The sequence below is a fragment of the Bubalus bubalis genome, chromosome 4 (genome assembly GCF_019923935.1).
Source record: "Bubalus bubalis isolate 160015118507 breed Murrah chromosome 4, NDDB_SH_1, whole genome shotgun sequence".
NCBI lineage: Eukaryota > Metazoa > Chordata > Mammalia > Artiodactyla > Bovidae > Bubalus > Bubalus bubalis.
The window spans coordinates 69,596,192-69,616,970 of NC_059160.1; the positions used below are offsets into that span (position 1 = coordinate 69,596,192).

The 20,779-nt window shown below is 43.9% G+C and overlaps 1 protein-coding gene across 4 annotated transcripts in view; it reads right to left on the reverse strand.

The window, feature by feature from the left end:
* Positions 1-20,779, reverse strand: part of PPM1H (protein phosphatase, Mg2+/Mn2+ dependent 1H) — a 305,996-nt gene that overhangs the window by 99,885 nt on the left and 185,332 nt on the right. The gene's annotated exons all lie outside the window — the stretch shown is intronic.

Consider the following 20,779-nt stretch of genomic DNA (forward strand, 5'->3'; position numbering starts at 1 on the left):
TAAATGGATGGATCAATGAATGATGCACAGAGGCTCACTCTAGGCTAGTGCCCTCCAAGAGAACGTCCTATGATCCTTAAAATGCCTTAATCTGTGCAGTCCAAGATGGCAGCAACCAGCCCCATGTGGGTACTGAGCATTTGAATCATGGTCAGTGCAAGCTGAGGGGCTTCCCAGGTGGCGCTAGTGGTAAAGAACCCATCTCCCAATGCAGGAAACATAAGAAACGTGGGTTTGGCCCCTGGGTCAGGAAGATCGCCTAGAGGAGAGCATGGCAACCCACTCCAGTATTCTTGCCTGGAGAATCCCCATGGACAGAGAAGCCTGGCGGGCTATAGTCCATAGAATTGCAAAGAGTTGGACATGACTGAAGTGACTTAGCATGCACGCATGCAGTGCAAACTGAGAAACTGAATATTTCATTTTATTTCACTGTAATTAATTTAGCTTTAAGTTACGCAGTCACAAGTGGGCTAGTGCTTGAAGTAGTCGACAGGGCAGTTCCAAGTGTTCGTTACTCAAAGTATCTGCAGACCAGCAGCACGAGCCTTACCTGAGAGCTAGTTAGAAATGCAGACTCTCAGGTTCCCCACAGACTTCCTATACTGGAATCTGCAGTGTCATAAGATACCCAGGGGATTTGGAGGCACATTAAAATCTGAGAGCAGCTGACCTAGACTCCTGAGTTTCTAGGGTAACATCTTGGGTCCAGGGAAAACCACTGTCATCTCAAAGTTCAGGAAATTCACAAACTCCCAAAAACGTGCCCAAGAGCTACTGCTGACTCCAGGACTTTTGAGAAAACAGAGCTCCCCAAAGCTGACATCTAAAGGAGAGGATACAGGATCCATCGATAGCAACTTTCCCTAAGCTCTTCCCGTGGAGCCTCCTGTGCTCAGGCCTTGTTCTGCAGTAGTCCCTGCAGCACTTACTTCCCAAATATCGATCCGCTGTGGTGGAAGGCTGCCATTTCTACAACAAAAGCAAGTGGCTGGGAGAACTGCATTCTATTTGAACTCCAAAGCTCCCCAGTATCAGGGAGCCAGAGACCTGCTGGCCCAACACACTTCTCTGTGAAAGCCCACAGGCATGGGGAATGCCATCAATGAGCTCAGCTCCAGGTGGATGTCTCGTTGACACGGGGAGGCTGCATTCTTTGTGCCAACAAGCCCCTGGCACCCCTCACTCCCACTGCAGAGGCAGGCAGTCCCTGACTTGGAAACAATCCCTATTAAGGGCTGCAGCTGCCCTCCCCCTCCCCCTCCCCCTCACCACCTGTGCCCAGTTGCTCTGTCATAGGGGGGCAGGCAAAGGAGGAGGTGACGACAAAAATCTTGGGGGTGTTAGAGAATTTATGGATCCAGGAGGAAAATGGTGGAAGCGGTAAGGAAATGGAGAAGTTTGGGGAGACTGACCCTGGGGAGAGGATGCCTCATGCTGAAATACACACCTCACTTATTTTATTATGCTGCCAAAAAATAGGACAGAGTAAAGATTCCTTGCTATAAACCCAGAGTCACTTGTAAAATGCAACCACCTCCCCCTACCTCAAGAAAGGTGATACCAACCATTCACAAATCAGTGTGAGTTAATTGAAATTGTCTTTGTCCTACTTAACAGCTGAGAATAACTGTAATGAGAGAGGAGTGGTTTTGATAGAGGATGGAGTAACTTGGAGAACTTGAAATAAGGGGTCAGGAATGTCAAGGATAGGGCCTAATATTTTTTTTTTTCTTATTGTGGTAAAAGTCACATAATATAAAACATACCATTTTAACTATTTGACTGTACAGTTTGGTGGCACTAAGTATATTCACATTATTGTGCAACTCTCAGCCTTATCCATCTCCTGAATTTTTCACCTTTCTAAACTGAAACTCTGCCCCATTAAACACTGACTCCCCATTGCCCCTTCCCACCCACCTCCACCCCACCATTCCCGTGGCATCTACCAATGTACTTTCTGACTTTGAATTTCATGTAAGTGAAATCAAACAGTATTTGTCTGTACCTAATGTATATTGGAATGCATTTTTAAGGTTAATATATGTCCTCTAAACAGACTGTACCTTCTTTTCCCTGTCCTACACAGAAGGTTCTCATTAGTTGTCTATTTTATACATAGTAGTGTATATATGTCAGTCTCCTAATCTCCCAATTCATCTCACCCTCCCCCTACCCGCCTTGGTGTCCATTCTTTTGTTCTCTACATCTGTCTCTCTATTTCTGGTTTGCAAATAGCTTCATCTGTACATGGCGAAGTACGTTGGAAAGAGAGAAATAAATATTGTACATTGCACACATGTGGAATCTAGAAAAGCAGTACAGGGCCTAATCTTCAAGTAGCAAGAAGGGCTCTGAGAACATGAGGGACTAGAGCAAAAGGCATTCGGCAGCAAATTCCCACGGCAATCTTCTCTTTCCAAATTTTTCCTGGAAGCTAGTCTTAACTCTTTTCTTTCCCTTTTCCTACACAGCCCCTGAATTCCAGCTTCCAGGCTCAGACTAGACAGGTGGATAGCCGGGAGGGAAGTAAAAGACAATGAGGAAGAGGAGGAAGGCAGAGAAAGTGGAGGCTGGGGTGTCATTCAGTGTGGCCTGTGGGGAGGAGCCAACAAATGTCTAACCAGACGTGGAAGAGCCTCCTCCAGGACCTAAGTGTCAGGAGGGGGGCCTGCTCCATTTGGTTCTATTATATTCCAAATGCTTGACATCATGCCTGTCACCTAGCAGGAGCCCCATGAATATTAATTGAATATAAGAACAGATGAGAGATGAGTGGATAAAGAAGATGTGGTGCATATATACAGTGGAATATTACTCAGCCATAGAAAGGAAGAAGTTGGGTCACCTGTAGAGATGTGTGTGGACTCAGAGTCTTTCGTACAGAGTGATGTATGTCAGAAAGAGAAAAAAATACCGTTTGGTAATGCATATATGTGGAATCTAGAAAATGGTAGAGATGAACACATTTGCAGGGCAGGAACAGAGCCAGAGACACAGAGGACAGATGTGTGGACCTGGGGAGAGGCGGGGCATGAATTGAGAGACTGGGTTTGACACACAGACACTGCCACGCATAAGACAGACAGCTGGCAGGAACCTGCTATATAGCACAGGCAGCTCAGCTCGGTGTTCTGTGACGACCTAGGGAGTGGGACCCAGGGAATCAAGATTGCCAGGAGAAACATCAACAACCTCAGATATGCAGATGACACCACCCTTATGGCAAAAAGACAAGAGGAACTAAAGAGCCTCTTGATGAAAGTGAAAGAAGAGTGTGAAAAAACTGGCTTAAAGCTCAACATTCAAAAAATGAAGATCATGGCATCCAGTCCCATCACTTCATGGCAAATAAATGGGAAAACAATGGAAACAGAGACGAACTTTATTTTGGGGGACTCCAAAATCACTGCAGATGGTGACTGCAGCCATGAAATGAAAAGACTCTTGCTCCTTGGAAGAAAAGCTATGACAAATAGTGTATTAAAAAGCAGAGACATTACCTGGCCAACAAAGGTCCGTCTAATGAAAGCTATGGTCTTTCCAGTAGTCATGTGTGGCTGTGAGAGCTGGACCATAAAGAAAACTGAGCACCGAAGAATTGATGCTTTTGAACTGTGGTGTTGGAGAAGACTCTTGAGAGTCCCTTGGACTGCAAGGAGATCAAACCAGTCCATCCTAATGGAAATCAGTTCTGAATATTCATTGGAAGGACTGATGTTGAAGCTGAAACTCCAATACTTTGGCCACCTGATGTGAAGAGCTGACTCATTAGAAAAGACCCTGATGCTGAGAATGATTGAAGGCAGGAGGAGAAGGGGACAACAGAGGATGAGATGGTTGGATGGCATCACAGACTCAATGGACATGAGTTTGAGCAAACTCAGGGAGATAGTGAAGGACAGGGAAGCCTGGTGTGCTGCAGTCCATGAAGTCACAAAGAGTCAGACACAACTGAATGACAGAACAACAATGACAAAGGGGAGTGGGAGTGAGGTCCAAGAGAGAAGAGATAAATGTATACTTATAGCTGATTCACTTCGTTGTACAGCAGATACTAAACAACACTGTAAAGCAACGAAACTCCAATTAGAAAAAAAGAAAACAATGGATGAGAGAACTTAGGAGGAGCTTTGCCTTGACTCTGAGGGAGGAAGAGAACAGAACGAGGAGGCAGCAGATGTTTGCTTACACAAGGAAAGTGGGTGGATGTCACAGCACTGAGAGGGGACTTCACTTGGACATCTGCTCCCTCTGCCATCTTTCCTTCTCCTCCTGCTGATTAGGTGAGTCCACCCAACACTCCCAACCCCGGGGCCTGCCTTACATCAGTAACTCCCTCTGTGTTCCCAACCTCTCCCTCTACTGGCTCTCTGTTCGTGGTTCAAAACCATGCTCAAAACACTTTGTGATTAAATTCAAACAAAATTGAAACCAAAACCAAACAAATATTACTCTGCTCATGTGAAACCCACTTCCAGGGTCTTTTTCCTTTCTTGGGAAACCAAGGTTTACACCTTTTTATTTTCCTTTAATATCTTCATTACAGCACACAACTGAGCCCCTGGTGTGTCAGTTAAACATGAAGATGCAGATTCGTATAAAGGAGAAGGGAAACAAATGTCATCTTAACCCCATTCCTTCTGCAACTAATGGAAATATAGAAAACGAAAGGAGCAATTGTGTATTTTATCAAGTCTTTGAAGACACTGTAACAGTTTTATAATGAGCTTTGCTGTGATCTGTTAAAGAATCTTAAAATTAAATAATGAGGATGTTTAAAAATTGTAATCTTCTACAGGAGATTTAAGCCAAACACACAAAAAATGACACACAGAATCTACATTCAAGGTCTCTCTGCCCACATCTCCCACTGATCCCTTAAAAACAGGTAAACTCATGCCTTGCCCCTCTCTATACCTGACTACCCTCATGAGTCTCCAAGTAGCCTCTTTGCTGCTGAACTCCCTGGGCATGACCTCATTCCCCACTCACCAGGCAGCATCTGTGGGTCCTTCCTGACCCTGACTTCCGGGACACTCCTCCTTCCTGGTTGCCCTCTGGCCTCCCAGGATACTCCCCTCTCAGACTCTTCTCTACCTCCAGTGTGGTTGTGAACTGCCGCTCTTTCTGCCTCTCTGCCTGGGCACTCACTTCCCACCTTCTTAACCCCCAAGCTTTGGTTTAGAGGCCTCTCCTCCGAGTTCCATTAGCCTGGTGCTCCCTCTAATACATAACACATTTTGTTTTGTTATTCCTTCCTTAACTGTCTACCTGCCGAGCCAGCCCATAAGCCCCTAAGGCAAGAACCATGTCTGTGCTGCTCACACTGTGGCCCCACTACTGTGCACAGAGCCTGGCAGTCACAAGCAGTACTGGCTACAGAATTTCCAAGGTCCTGGGCCAAATAAAAATGCAGCAGCTGCTGCTGCTAAGTCACTTCAGTTGTGTCCGACTCTGTGCGACCCCATAGATGGCAGCCCACCAGGCTCCCCCGTCCCTGGGGTTCTCCAGGGAAGAACACTGGAGTGGGTTGCCATTTCCTTCTCCAATGCATGAAAGTGAAAAGTGAAAGTGAAGGCGCTCAGTCGTGTCCCACTCTTTGTGACCCCATGGACCGCAACATGCCAGGCTTCCCTGTCTATCACCAACTCCCGGAGCTTGCTCAAACTCAAGTCAAAAAAATAACACATAGTTATTAAAAAAATAAATTATTTTTTCATGTTAAAAAATTAATGAGAATTTAAAGACTGTGACAACAGAACATGAAGCCAAATATGGGGGCCCTTCTGAGTGTGGGGTCCTGTGACTGCAGAGGTCACACCCCCATGAAGCTGATCCTGACTCAGTGCCCTTTACTGAATGAATCATTAGCTTTAACAACGGCATATGCCAATGACTCCAAATATCCTTTCCAGCCCACACATCTCTGCTGTGCTCCAGCCTGGAACAGCCAACAGCTGGCAAACATTCACTCAGGTACTCACTGGTGTCTCGGACTTGGCATGTTCAGACTTGATGATCCTCCCCCCAGCACACCCCCAAAATCGTCCTTCCGGCATTCCCAGATTCAGGGAACAGCAACCCTTTCCACCCAGGGGCCCATTGCTGAAGCCGTCTTAGCCTTGGAACCCTTCTCACCCTGTATATCCAGAAAGGCAGCGATCCTGTAGCACCCAACCCCTCAACAGCAGGCGGAGCTGCCCCCTGCCTTGGTTTCTTCTGTTACTGTCTGGGTTCAGGCCCCATCAGAGCTTATCCACCTGACTCAGGAGCTCTCAGTTCTGCCCTCCTCTGAACCCTGCTCCCCAGGGTCACCAAGATCATTTTAAAGCATCACATCCTGCTTTCCCAGCATTTCCAAACTCTTTCATTACCTGGGTTTTGCCTCTGTTTCTGGTTTCAGCCTCACACTTACTATTCCTTTCCCACTACGTCTCCATTCATCTGGCCAACCGACTCCTCTCTGAGACCCAGCCTAGGAGCATGTCCTCCGTCTACTTTCATTGCCTCTTCTCTGTGACCCCATGGTGTCATGTACCTGGTATAGCCCTTACCTGGCTCTCTGTGATGGATGACCTCTGTGACTGTCCCTAACTACCCAAGGGCGTCTTCTGGGCAGAACCTAAGCCCTGGTCTCTGAAGATCCAGCATTCAGAGCCTGGTCTGTGACAGACACGTAATAACTATTTGCTGGAGGGATAAGTGACTAAATAGATACGAGCGAGCTGGACTTGGATGGATGAACAGACGTGTCCAGAAGTGACGGTCTCAAATAAGACTTTTCTTAATAATGTGACTTATAATTGCCTAATTTTCTATGGTCTGAGTCCTCAAAAATCCATAAGCCTTCCCACTGGTTTTATGAAAAGACAGTGGACCTAAAAGGATGTTGTTCTGGCTGAAGCACCATTGAAAAGTGACTCAAAAGCTTGATGCAGGATACAGGAAGCTTGGGGCTGGTGCACTGGGATGACCCAGAGGGATGGTATGGGGAGGGAGGTGGGAGTGGGGTTCAGGATAGGGAACATGTGTACACCCGTGGCAGATGCATGTTGATGTATGGCAAAACCAATACAATATTGTAAAGTGAAAAAAAAATAATAAAATAATAAAGCAACAACAACAACAAAAGCTAAGGAGAAAATGAACAGGGGCCCTGCTCTTGGTGGGCAGAGGAGACAGAATGCAGCCACCAGTAGGCTTACTCTGTTTTTTCATTTCAAATTCATACATGATGAGGTGTCTGCATTCAACTCCAATGTTCACTGGTGGGGTAATCCTACCTAATTACGCTCATAAGTAGATCACTGTATCTAAATCCATCTCTGTACAGAGCATTCTTCAGTTTTGTTTGAACTATCAAGTTCTTCCTTCGTGAGACATCCACGGATTAAAGAATGACAGCGTGTCTGATAGCCAAACTCTCCAGTCCCTGCACCACAATGCTCTTATGTGATTCCTGGCTTCCTTTTGATCTCTCTTTCATGCCTCTGATCTTGGGATCAATTTGTCAGAGAGCAGGTCTCCAATCTGGAGCAGGGTAGTCAGAGGGAAGAAGTTTCAAAGGGAACAGAGTGCATGTGAAGGCTGACAAAGCCTGTCCTAAACAAACAATAGAGACATGCCTTTAAAGCTGCATTCTCTCATGCTAGGGTCCTACAGACTTCATATCTTCTACTTCATTATTTTACAGAATGTTTTTACTCAAGGGGAGAAAAAAATCTATAGCAGCAATGAGTGCCAAGGAGAGTTAGGCATATGCCCTGACCTCTCTTCTGGGGCCTCAGGTCTAGACCTGTGGATGACTGTGGTCAGGATGACACTTCCTTCACCCACTCAGTGTTTGGTGACAGACCAGGTGAGGAAGTCACCGGGGGTTGGGTGATTTAGTCAATTGGCAACCACTTGCCAGCTGGTATCCCACACCATACAGAGGGCACGGTTCCTAAGCATATTCTGCAAAGTTAAGGCCAGCCTTTCATTTACAGAGACTATCTGAAATATACATGCTTTAATTTCTTATCCAGTAAAATAGATGGGGCAGTATTTGTAACATGGTCAATGATAAGGTTTAATGTGTTTTTGTGAGTTAACTGCAAGGATGGGAGAAAAGAAGGTAAAGCAAAGACACTGACAGTTAACTGTGCTCTCACCTACCATCTTGCACATAAGGGAACATGGGCAATTTATTCCTAACTGATGAGAAATTTCAGTTCAGAGAATAAGTCCTAGAAAATTCCGCTACTTGTATCCTCTGGTGTCACAATTTGGAGTAAAAAAGATTTACTTTTTCCCCCCAAGCTGGTCAAAATGTAAACTGGTCAAGAGAAAAATAAAGGGCCAAACAGGCTGCTCATTTCAGATATTCTCTCAATTTTACACTTTCTCTTAAGGAGATCACACTAACTCCCATTAAACCCATCTCAGAGCAGGAGGGATACTCTCTAAAGGCATCCGACAAACACACAAAGGAAAAAAAGAACAGAAGTGGCAATTAAACAACGGACAGAAGGGAAAATGCAAATATTCAGTAAACACAGAGAAAGAAGCTCTACCTCACGAGTCCAGGAAAAGGCAAATTAGAGCAAAAGGAATATGATCTTTTACATCAGATTGGCAAACATTTATTGAAAAAACTAACAACACATAATAGCTCTCATAGGGTGAGGGGAAAAATCATTCTCATAATTAAAGAGAACATGAATTATACTTTTTAAACATCTTAAAACTGTAACTGGGACGTCCCTGGTGATCCAGTGGTTGAGAATCTGCCTGCCAATACAGGGGACCCAGGTTCAATCCCTGGTCTGGAAAGATCCTACATGCTGTGGGGCAACTAAGCTTCCACACCACAGCTACTGAGCCCATGAGCTACAACTAGTCAGCCCATGTACCCTAGAGCCCGTGCTCCACAACGAGAGGAGCCGTCTCTACGAGCAGCCTGCACACCACACGAAGAGTTGGCCCCCACTTGTGACAACTAGAGAAAGCCCGAGCACAGCAACAAAGACCCAGCACAGCCAGAACTAAATAAAAATTTAAAAAACTGTAACTACATAAAAAAGGTTCAGCTGTCCTACTGTGCGGAATATATCCTAAAGAAATAAAAGGGTCAGTTCGAGTCAACAATACATCTTTTACATCACTTGTGCAAAGACTGGAAATGCTCTGAATGTCTGCCAAGAGGGGAACTGTTGAATGGATTGGTATGTAATCAGTATGATATTATACAGCCACTTAAAAAAAAAGTCTGTTCTCTGACCTGGAGGTATCCAAGAGGTATTATTAAGGAAGAAAAGCACTTTTCAGAGTAGTATGTGGAATAATCCCATTTTTATAAAAACACAAACTATATATAGATACTCCCTATATGTGCCTATGTGCTCAGCTGCTTCAGTCGTGTCCAACTCTGGGACCTCATGGACTGTAGCCCACTAGGCTCCTCTGTCCATGGGATTCTCCAGGCGAGAATACTAGAGTGGGCTGCCATGCCCTCAGCCAGGGGATATCTTCCCGACCCAGGGATCAAAACTGCATCTCCTGCATTGCAGGTGGATTCTTTCACCACTGAGCCCCGGGGGAAGTACACGAGGCATCTAGTTCCAGGCCAAAATCTTCTGTGTGGTCCTTCAGGCTCTGCTGAGCAGACCTGTGGAGAAGCTGCCCTCCTCACCCCTGGTGCCCGGCCAGGCTCTGCAGGGAGCTGCAGGCCAGGGCTCCCTCCCGTCTCCCTCCCTTTTACACATTTACACACTTTCCTGCCTTCCCAGCCTAGGCATGTCTACCAGGAGTCTTGGCTCAGACACTTCTCTCCTCCCAGTACTTTTCCACTCCTTCCCCTTCTCCATCAACCTACCTGTCACCCCCACCCCCATCCCCTGGTCCAGAAGCGCGGCTCTTCAGATTCCTTCTGCCCTGCTGCGTGTGCTGTCCATCACTGCCTGACCCTGACAGGGGCCCTTGTGGGGAGAAAGAACACTTTGCTTTCCTCTTCACCTCTTGGCTGCACTATCACCATGAGTGAATATGCCTTTGCTGTTTCTAACTGGCCACCTGGCTGTCTGATGACATAAATTATATTTGAATGAGTAGGGGGAAAGGTATGGAAGCGGGAAAGTTAATTTTCCTTTAGACATCTTTGTATCATCTGACTCACAGGAATCATGTTACATTCCTTCTGCACATTTTGAAGAGGAATTTATTTGCTCAGATCTGGCTGTATATTCACAAAAGAATATTCACCAAGAATCCTCTTGACTGCTGACTCATCTTTGTTACACTACCAGTCTTCATGAACCCTGTGTGACCCGAGCATTGAGTGTCCAAAGAATTCTTCCTGGGACCCAAGCATCTCTCGGAGCTCAGTCGTGACTACAAAAGACTCCTGTAACTGCATCAGGAGCTGCTGAGAATCCAGCGACAGAATTCTGTTATAAAAAATGAGAAGTGGTGAAGGCCAAAAATGGCTGTACCTCTCCCCATCACTTGTTATAAGAAGAGACCCACAGAAGTAGGTTCAGAACTGCCGAACATGCTCACAAATGAAAATGACGGAAAGACGTTCTGAGTGAGAAATGAACGGAGTGACCTGAAGGATTCGCTAGCCCTCCTCTGGATGGTTGGATTCCATTCCTTTTAGTCATATAGAAGGGCTTTTAGTCATATAGAAGTCATATAGAAGTGGCAATCTTCCTTCTCCTCCCAAAGCCTGGGCGTTCTGGACTAGTCCAATACACTCATTTCTCTGAGGACCTATGAACTTGAAACTGTACCTCTTGGGCACTGACAGTATAATCCCTGTAGAAATGTATACTGTTATTTTTCAGCAGCAACTGACACATTTTCAATGTGTTAAATCAGTGACACTTGGATAAAGTGAAAACAAAACACCCACCTCTGCTTCCAATGACTGTATCCGTTGCCTGCAGGCTGCCCACCACCACACAACTGCCAGAGTTCAAGGCTGAGGCAGCCACCCAGGGGCCTAGATGTGGTTGAGGGATGGGAGAGGCACTTCTTATAGATCACTGCTGGGAGTCAGTGGAGTAGGAGGGAGCAAACAGCCAGTTACACTTTCTATTGCTCAGAAGACACCTTCCTCCTTCCAGGGCAAGCAGCACTCAACATATACTGGTGAGTGTTGTGGACAAAGTGCTGTAGTTTATGTCCATAGCTACACTCTGGATCTTTCTTACTGTGTGGCTCAGACCGTAAAGAATCTGCCTGCAATATAGCAGACCCAGGTTCAACCTCTAGGTTGGGAAGATCTCCTGGAGAAAGGAATGGCAACCCACTCCAGTATTCTTGCCTGGAGAATCCCATGGACAGAGGAGCCTGGTGGGCCACGCTCCATGAGGTCACAAAGAGTCGGACATGACTAAGTGACTAAGTACACACCCTCTGGAGCTTTCTCACTATGTAGAACACCCGCATGGAGAGTTTCAGAAAGTGCCCCCTCGCTCCGGGATGCTGTTGGGTTTAAATAGCAGAAGTTTGTGCACATACCTGCCTTTCCAGCCTTTGGTTCACTGAAATGAGATGATGTTGCCTTAGTACCCCACACAGCTCTTACACCATTAGTTACAGCTCTCCAGAAAGCTTCAGAGTCAAGCCAAGGAGCAACACACTGAAGTTTTAGGAGGAAGGAGAAGTCTGGAGAATGGTGGAGGGCAAATGCAGGAGAACTCCAGCTGGCACTTCCTTCCTGTGAGCCTCAGGAAGCCTAAGAGCCCCTGCTCTGCTCAACGCACTTCAGAGCAACACCGGCCTCCTCAAGGCAAAACCTTAAGACCAAAAACATCCTAAAATTCACAATCAAATGATTTTGCAAATAGGTGTAAATATGGTACAAGAATAATAATGATACTCTAGCTTTTCAGCTTCAATAGAAGGTTTTGTTCAAGTGGCACAAAGACTGGGGGAAAAGGAACATATTTATGTATCCCAGGTGGCGCTGGTGGTAAAAAGCCAGCCTGCTTGCCTGCCAATACAGGAGACATAAGAGATGCGAGTTTTATCCCTGGGTCAGGAAGATCCCCTGGAGGAGGAAATGGCAACCCCATCCAGTATTCTTGCCTGGAGAATCCCATGGACAAAGGAACCTGGTGGGCTATAGTACATGGGGTCGCAAAAAGAGTCAGACGCGACTGAAGTGACAGGATGGATGTATCCCTTATATATTGATATAGAGGTTTATAGTTATAGATGTAGATTATATATAATATAGGTATATTTATATATATAAATATCCATATATAAATCTCCATTTATAAATATATACACATTTATATATATATATGAAAATCTCCTAGCTTAATAATCATAGAATGTCTCGGTGAAGCTGAAACAGCAAAGAAATCCAAAATCACCAGACTACTAGACTTGAGAAGCATTTAATGGTGTCTGGAAGTCTGGTCTCCATAGAGGAAAATGTTAAGGAAGATAAGTCAGGGCTCAAGCTCCCTCCTGAAGGCAGAATCCAAACCAAGTTGTTTCAATTGGTGAAACACATTGGTTTCTTCTCTCTGCGGCACAGGAACTGCTTGCCTGCAAAGCGCTCTCAGACTCTTTGAAAGAGTTCAGGAAATGTACCCGTGTGAGAGCTGGACCATAAGAAAGGCTGAGCGCTGAAGGATTGGTGCTTTTGAACTGTGGTGCTGGAGAAGATTCTTGAAGAGTCTCTTGGACTGCAAGACCAAACCAGTCAATCCTAAAGGAAATCAGCCCTGAATATTCATTGGAAGGATTGAAGCTGAAGCTCTGATACTTTGGCTACCTGATGCGAAAAAACGACTCACTGGAAAAGACCCTGATGCTGGGAAAGATTGAAGACAGGAGGAGAAGGGGGCAACAGAGGTTGAGATGGTTGGATGGCATCTCCGACTCAATAGACACGAGTTTGAGCAAATTCCAGGAGATGGTGAAGGACAGGGAAGCCTGGCGTGCTGCAGTCCATGGGGTCCCAAAGAGTCGGACAGGACTTAGCAACCGAACAACCACCTCGAGGGAGCACAGAATTTCATTCCCATCTTGAGCAATGAAGTGGCCATCAACCCTGCAGCATAGAACCTGGCCACATGTGTAGAAAAGTGTGCCCAAGTGTACACACACACACGCAGGAAAAACCCTTCTGGCTTACTGCCAGTTCTGCCAGTCTGAAGAGGGAGGTTGTAAAGGGAAAGACAGAGCACTACTTGGGGCAATGGCTGACGTCAGGTCCTCTCCCAGCTCAGACTCTGAGGGATACTCATCCGTAGACACCATCGGAGGTTTGGAGGTGGTGTGGTAGCGAGGGCACTAGTTTGGGAACTGGACTTTGAAGGTGCCAGTCTCACCTTAGGTTAATTGCCAGCTCTCAGCCTTGGTGTCCTTGGCAATAAAAAAGGGTAAAGACCGCATCATTTTTCAGGCACCTCCCAGGTCTACACTTAAGTGATTCTGAAAGGAAGCCTGACATCCGAGGAGTGGAGAAATACGGATAAACTACTAGAGCTACTACTTCCCTTCTCAGGAGGTGGTAATCTTCAGAATTTAAATTCTGATAAATACGAACCAATACAGAAAGTGCCAGAATGGGAGAAGTCACCCTGAGTGCTTCTTTAAAATCATAAAGGACAAGGAGCCCATTACTGAGCAAGACCCCAGTGTAATTTACTGTTGTCACGAGCCCCCTCGGAATGTAGAGCTGCAAACAAGAGACATCTCTGACGCTGTTACGAGTATTCGTGGGATGCCCTGATTCTATTACACACTTTTTCAACTGAAAGTGATTCGAAACGCAACATTAAACCGCACATTTCCAGAATGGAGGAGAAAATCTGGTACAAGGTGACAAAGAGAAACCATTTGAAAAACCTGTTTTGACAGCGTATATCAATCCCAAAGTACAGGGAGGAGGCATCCATTTTGTCAAAAAGCATCAGACCTTGTGAATTCTCTTTGGATGTAGCAGGAGCATCTGCCTCCTTCAAAAGTAACAGAAACGTGTCGATGGAAAAAGCAGGGCAGCTGATGGAAGAAGCCGGGCTTGCCACCACCAGAGGACAGCCAGGCTGGTGATGCTAATTAGAGGTGTCAAAAAATAGCTGAAGGGAAAGAAATAATCTCATGAGCCTGAAATTAGAGTTGGTGTGTTTTTAGTCATTCCATTTCCAGAATGGATACTAAAGAAAAAAGTTTGCAAATACGATGATTCATCTAACAGGACCTCAAATATGAAAGCGTCCCAACAGAAATATTCACTGAAAAATGGTCAGGAAAAAAAAAAAATCTGATCCTTAAGTAGCAGCAAAAATAAATGACCACTCGCAGAGCAGGGACTGAGTCAGACGTTCCTGTTTTCCTCGCAAGCAGCCCAGTCTGTGTTTATACCACCCAGAATAATTTCTCAATGTCATAATTCAGCCACTTTCTACAAACATCTTACTATGCCAGCAAAATTCACGAAACCAAGTGAACCAGCATGATATTTTCCACACCAGGTAAAAAGCCTTACAGTCATGAAAGAAAACTTTTTGAGGTGTTTCTTTGTTTTTTTAAGTGATAAGGGTCCCAGATATATATTAATAGTGGGGTTGGTTTTTTTTTTTTAATATTCCATGTTCCATAAAATTCACGCTTGTAAAGCGGGCAATTCAGTTGATTTTAGAATATTCACAACGTTGTCCAACCTCCAGTACTATCTAATTCCAAAACATTTCCATCATCTCAAAAGAACCCACCCCACACTCATTAACAGTCACCCCATTTCCCCCTCCTCCCCACTAACCCTCAGCAACCATTAATCTGTTTTCTGCCTCTCTAGATTTGCCTATTTTGGGTAGATCACATAAATGAGATCATATAATACATGGCCTTTTGTGCCTGATTTCTTTCCCTTAAAATAATGTTTTCAAGGTCCATTGTATTATAGCAGACATCAGTACTTCATTTCTTTCTATGGCTGAGTATTTCACTGTATGGATATACCCTATTTTATTTATCCACTTATTAGTGGATAGAAATTTGGATTGTTCCTAGTCTTTGTGTATTGTGAATAATGTTGTATGTTCTCAGGTCTCTCGGTTATATGCCTAGGAGTGGAATTGCTGGGTCATGAAGGAACTCTGTGTTTAACATTTTGAGGAATTGCCAATGGGTTTTCGAAAGTGGCAGCACCACTTTGCATTCCTAGTTGGTGGGTTTTGGAACTTTCTCTTTAAGGACTGCAGAGTTCAAACTACTTTCTGAAAATCCCACAGTGGATTCTAATTTTGCACAGTTTCAAAAGCACTTGGCTGGCAAAGTTTTGCCTGCATGCTTTGATCTCAGTGCACATATTGAACACTTAGTGGTTCCTTTTCCATTTGGGTCAGAGGGTGCATACTCTGTTCTTCTCAAGCACAGGATCCCTATCTATAATCCACAGCACTGCACAGTTCCCCAGCATAAATGCATACAAACACTTCTCAAGCTCCCAAATGAGCACATTTTTCTCACCCTAGCAAGTAGCCAAGCTGGGTGAGGCCATCAGAGGCATGTTTTTCCTCTACTATAGCCTTTATTGCAAAGGATGGGAGCTTCCTTCCTGTTCTTCTTCTCCTTCTTCCTTCCTCCCTCTCTCCCTCTTTCTTTAAATAACTGATGGCAACAAGAGTTCCCTGGTTTGTGTGCCAAGGCAGGTAGGCCACGCAGAGCCCGGAAGCAATCTCTTTACTAGCACTCCACATTTGTCACAATTGGACACAGCTGTGTCCAATTCCATCCCCTCTATTTTACAAGGACAATGCCAGGGAGCAACTGAAATGAGTCCCAAGAAAAGAAATAGAAACAATGCAAGGGGTGGAAAATAGATGCTTTGAAGGAGCTTAAAGCAATTATGGTATTTTAGCCTGAAGGGAAAAATTGAGGAGCGATTCGATCACAATCTCCTTCAAGCAATTTGAAATCCTTTCTTTTGAAGGAATAGGTGGGTGACCAGTTTCTTCATACTTCAGAGTAACACAAACAAGAGGAAATTCTATTTAATCAAATCAGTATATTCTATGGTTGGAAACAAGAAAAGAATTTCCTGATCTTCACATTCTACACTAACTAAGGCCTGTGGGTCTCCGTCCCTGGAATTCTTCAAAAGAACATGAGGGAGCTTTGTTTATATTTGCCTGCCAAGAATCCCAAGGCATCCTTTATTGTTGTTTCTTTAGGATGCCATAAATCAGGAACTACATCACTGGTGTGCGGCAAAGCCAGATCCATATCAATTCATTCTAGACAGTATACTGTAAAATGTATTTACTATAGCATTACAAACTATACTATGGAAGTAAATAGAGCATCCTCATTGTCACATGCTCCTGATCAAAATAAGCTCTATGACTTTGCCTGGTGGGGCAGGTGGCTTATCTGTAGCCCATAGTTAGATGAGAGGTTGGTTGAATGCCTTACTTGTAGGGCTTCTCGGCTCTACCTACTAATGGTCCCCTCGTATCAGTTTCTCACATAACAAAGACTCTTGAGAGTCCCTTGGACAGCAAAGAGATCAAACCAGTCAATTCTAAAGGAAATCAACCCTAAATATTCATTCATTGGAAGGACTGATGCTGAAGCTCCAATACTTTGGCTACCTGGTGCGAAAAGCCAACTCATTGGAAAAGACCCTGATCCTGGGAAAGATTGAGGGCAAGAGGAGAAGGGGATGACAAAGGATGAAATGGTTGGATGGCATCACCAACTCCATGGACATGAGCTTGAGCAAACTCCAGGAGATAGTGAAGGACAGGGAAATCTGGCATGCTTCAGTCCATGAAGTCACAAAGAATTAGACACAACTTAGTGACTGAAAGACAACAATACATAACAAAGGCTTGGGAAGCTCATCTCTCATCCACTGAATGTAAATATCACTTGGGTTTTGGGAGCCAACTGAGTTGTAGAGGAAAGCAATCAGGGCTTAGAGTTCAGAGTCTAGTTCAAGCTATAAACTAGTTATGGTGGGAAAATCAGCTAGCCACTCTGACATCCAATTTTCCCTATTTGAGAAGCGGAAAATACCTCTTTCTTCAGATTAAGTGAGTTTATGTGTAAAAGAACTTTAAGTATGTCTAAGAATAGTGGATTGATTCATTAAAGGCAATGTGCATATCTACAAGTCAAAGTAGAATGGTCATTACTTGGAACTTTATAACTTTGCATTGATAAAATAACAGTCCACAATTGTGATCCTAAGGAACTATATGAAGGGGGGAAAAAAAATCATATCTAGTGACCTCACTTAGCTTTCAGTGATAAAATGGCATGCTGATTTCCCATTGTCACTTTCAGTCATGTGTTCAGATACCTCCAGAACTTAACAGAAAAGAGAGATTGACAGGGTAGTAATGGAGCATTCTTGCTTCTCTTGATCACTAGCTTTAAAACCCCACCTTGTTCATTAATATTAATGTCATAATCTCCTTCATATATTTACAGGCATATCTGTAATTTATTATTTTGAAAAACAGATATATTAAAGGTTCCCATGCCAAGTCTCCTTTCCATGAAAAAATTCCACTGAGTCTTTAATTTACCTGGCTATTGCAATTGTCCAAATGAAAAGTGACAGTCTGCACCATGTCAGTGCAAAACAGAAAAGTCACAGAGGTATAATATGTTAAATTTTAAAAATTATATGTGTATTTATTAAATGTATATGATTTTAAAATATATTCTCCCAAGTAAAGGAGATGAAAAGGTCTTGGAATCTGCTGAGACGCTCAAGCTAGATAACGGAGGGTGATGATGCTGAAACAACAGGAGAGACGGAAAGAGAAGCCCGTCTGGAGGAGGAGACACTGCATCTTGATGTGGGCACATTGTACTCGGTGCATGTGCCTGATGCCCAGTGAGAAGGGCTAGTGAGCACACAGCTGGAAAAGAGGGTATGGTGCTCAGGAACGGGATCAGTGCTAGAACAAGAGAGAAGGGAACAGTTCTGTTTATACGGTAGTTAAAGCTATGGCATTGAAACAAGTATTCCAGGGGAAGTATATAGAACATGGTGATAAGTATTAGGTGAGAACACAGAAAATGGGTCCATTCCCTCATTTACCTGTTGAACTCATTTCACAGAGTAAATCCATGAACTGAAGCTGCCCTCTACAGTGTTTTCCATGGAACACTCTTCTGCACGATAATAGGAAACCACCCCCCTCCCCCGCAAAAAAAAAAAACAATGCATTCTCAGAAGAGTTTGGGAAACACTCTTGCCACAGGACTTTTCAGAGCTTTTAATACACTAAAATATGTTGCTGTTCTCTGAGATGAGGTAACTGTGCAATGATTCCCAAATCTGACTAGGGGACAAACATCTCTTAACACCTCATCACTTTTCTACCAAGTGTAGGTCAAGTTCAGGGGTGAATGCTCTTGCCTGGGCTGTAGCCTAGGGACACAGTGGGCTTCACTCTTGGGAGCCACATCCCCTACTCCCCAAAACCTTGATGTGGAAAATCAGGGCGGCTCTCTCTATCTCTCAGGAAAAGGCTATACACCATCTCTCTCTCTCTCTGATCCCAGTTTCTTTTTGAAGAGGCACTTCATTCACAAACCTTCAGAGGTAAAGGGGGTTAGAGCAAGGTAGGGTCTGCCTAGAATAAAACTAAGCTCTCTTCCTTCCCCTTGGTTTTCTCCTTTCTGGAAGTAAAGTGAAAGTGTTAGTTGCTCGGTCATGTCTGATTCTTTGCAACCCCTTTGTCCATGGATTCTCCAGGCAAAAATATTGGAGTGGGTTGCCATTCCCTTCTCCAGGGGATCTTCCCAACCCAGGGATCAAACCCGGGTCTCCCACATTGCAAGTAGACTCTTTACCAACTGAACCAACAAGGAATCCCTTCTTTCTAGCTCTTCTCTTAAATAATCTGCCAGGTATGAGAGCTCAAGGTGCACTCCTGCTATCCTGACTTCAATGAGTTCTGATTGGAAGCTTGGGGGCTTTCTTGATCTGGCTTACATTTTATTTCTGTATTTGCCACTTCTCTGGAATGACTTCCCTCAGGACCAGGATTGGGGGAAAGAGGCAGACAGATCTGGTACCGATTCCAGCTTCAACAAAAGGTGTCTCATGTTCCAGCCTAGCTTCTGAAAGGGCTGCATGGGGATTTAAGGCCAAAATGTGTTACTTATAACATGTATTCCTCTGCTTTATCCTCCGTCCATATATTTCCTTGTTCAACTTTCTAGGATTGGTAGGCAGGGTCCAGAATAAGATTTGTGAATAGAGCTTTCAGGTCTTGGCTGTGCAGCTTCTAATTCCTCCCCTGACTCCTTCCAGAACTTGAGCTGAGCTTTAATTCATCTCTGCTGAATGTCCTTGCTTCTCTATAGCTTATCTAGTAGGTCTTATTTCACACAAAGAAATCTCCCTGACACTTACAGGTGAAGAAATGTATTTTGAACCTTATGTCTTTTCCATTTTGCAAACAATCAGACCATGAATTAATACAGTGTTAAGATCCCATTATTTCTGATGGGCAGTTAGCCAAAGACAGAAAGCAACAACCACTGATCAAAGTGTTCACAAACTGAAAACCCAGAATAGATGGTTACTTTTGGACTTTGTGAAGACAACGCAAGTGACCTTCCTTCGTTATATTTGAAAAATTGAAGTGATGGAGGAAGAGACTAATTGGCTGCTAGAGACCACAGGTGTAAAATTGATGGATGATGAAGAAAAAGAAGCACTTATTTCCAGTTTATTGGGTTGGCCAAAGAGTTCATTCCGTTTTTTTCCATGAGATGGCTTGAGTAGTGCTTGTCTTTAACTTCATTAGAAACAATTTGTTAGATTGTATCATGACAGCTGTCATATGAGCCTGCATTTTAAAAAATGTATCAAAATTGGTAACTTTTTGTGTAGTCATTTTAATATTGAAGAGGGAAGAAAAAAGCAACATTTTTGGCAAATTACGCTTTATTGCTACAAGAAACATAAAAATGCAACTGAAATGCAAAAAAGATTTGTGCTGTGCATGTCAAAAGTGGTTTACAGTTTCATGCTGGAGATTTTTGACTGGACAATGCTCCAAGGTTGGGTAGACCAGTTGAAGTTGATAGCAATTAGATCAAGACGTTAATTGAGAGCAATTAATCAATTGTTACACCGTGCAAGAGATAGCCGAATATCAAAATCAAGCATTGAAAATCATTGGGTCAGTTTAGTTTTGTTAATAGCTTTGATATTTGGTTCCGTGTAAGTTAAGTGAAAAAAACCTTCTCGACCATATTTCTACATATGATTCTCTACTTAAATGTAATAAAAACATTCCATTTGTGAAACAAATTGTGACAGGCAATGAAAAGTGGATACTGAACAATAATGTTGAATGAAGCAATTGTGGGGCAACCAAAATTAACCACCACCAACCACACCAAAGGCGGGTCTTTACCCAAAGAAGGTGATGCTGTGTATATGGTGGGATTGAAAGGGAGTCTTCTATTAAGAGCTCCTCCAGGAAAACCAAATGATTAATTCCAACAAGTACAGCTCCCAGACAAACTAAAAGAAGCACTTGACAAAAAGCACCCAGAATTAGTCAATAGAAAATGCCTAGTATTTCACTGGATACATCAAGACCATGTGTTTCTTTGATGGCCAGGCAAAAACTGTTACAGCTTGACTGGGAAGTTCTGATTCATCTCCCATATTCACTAGACATTGCACTTTTGGATTTCCATTTATTTCAGTCTTTAAAAATTTTTCATAATGGAAAAATTTCCCTAGAAGGCTGTAAAAGGCACCTGGAACAGTTCTTCATTCAAA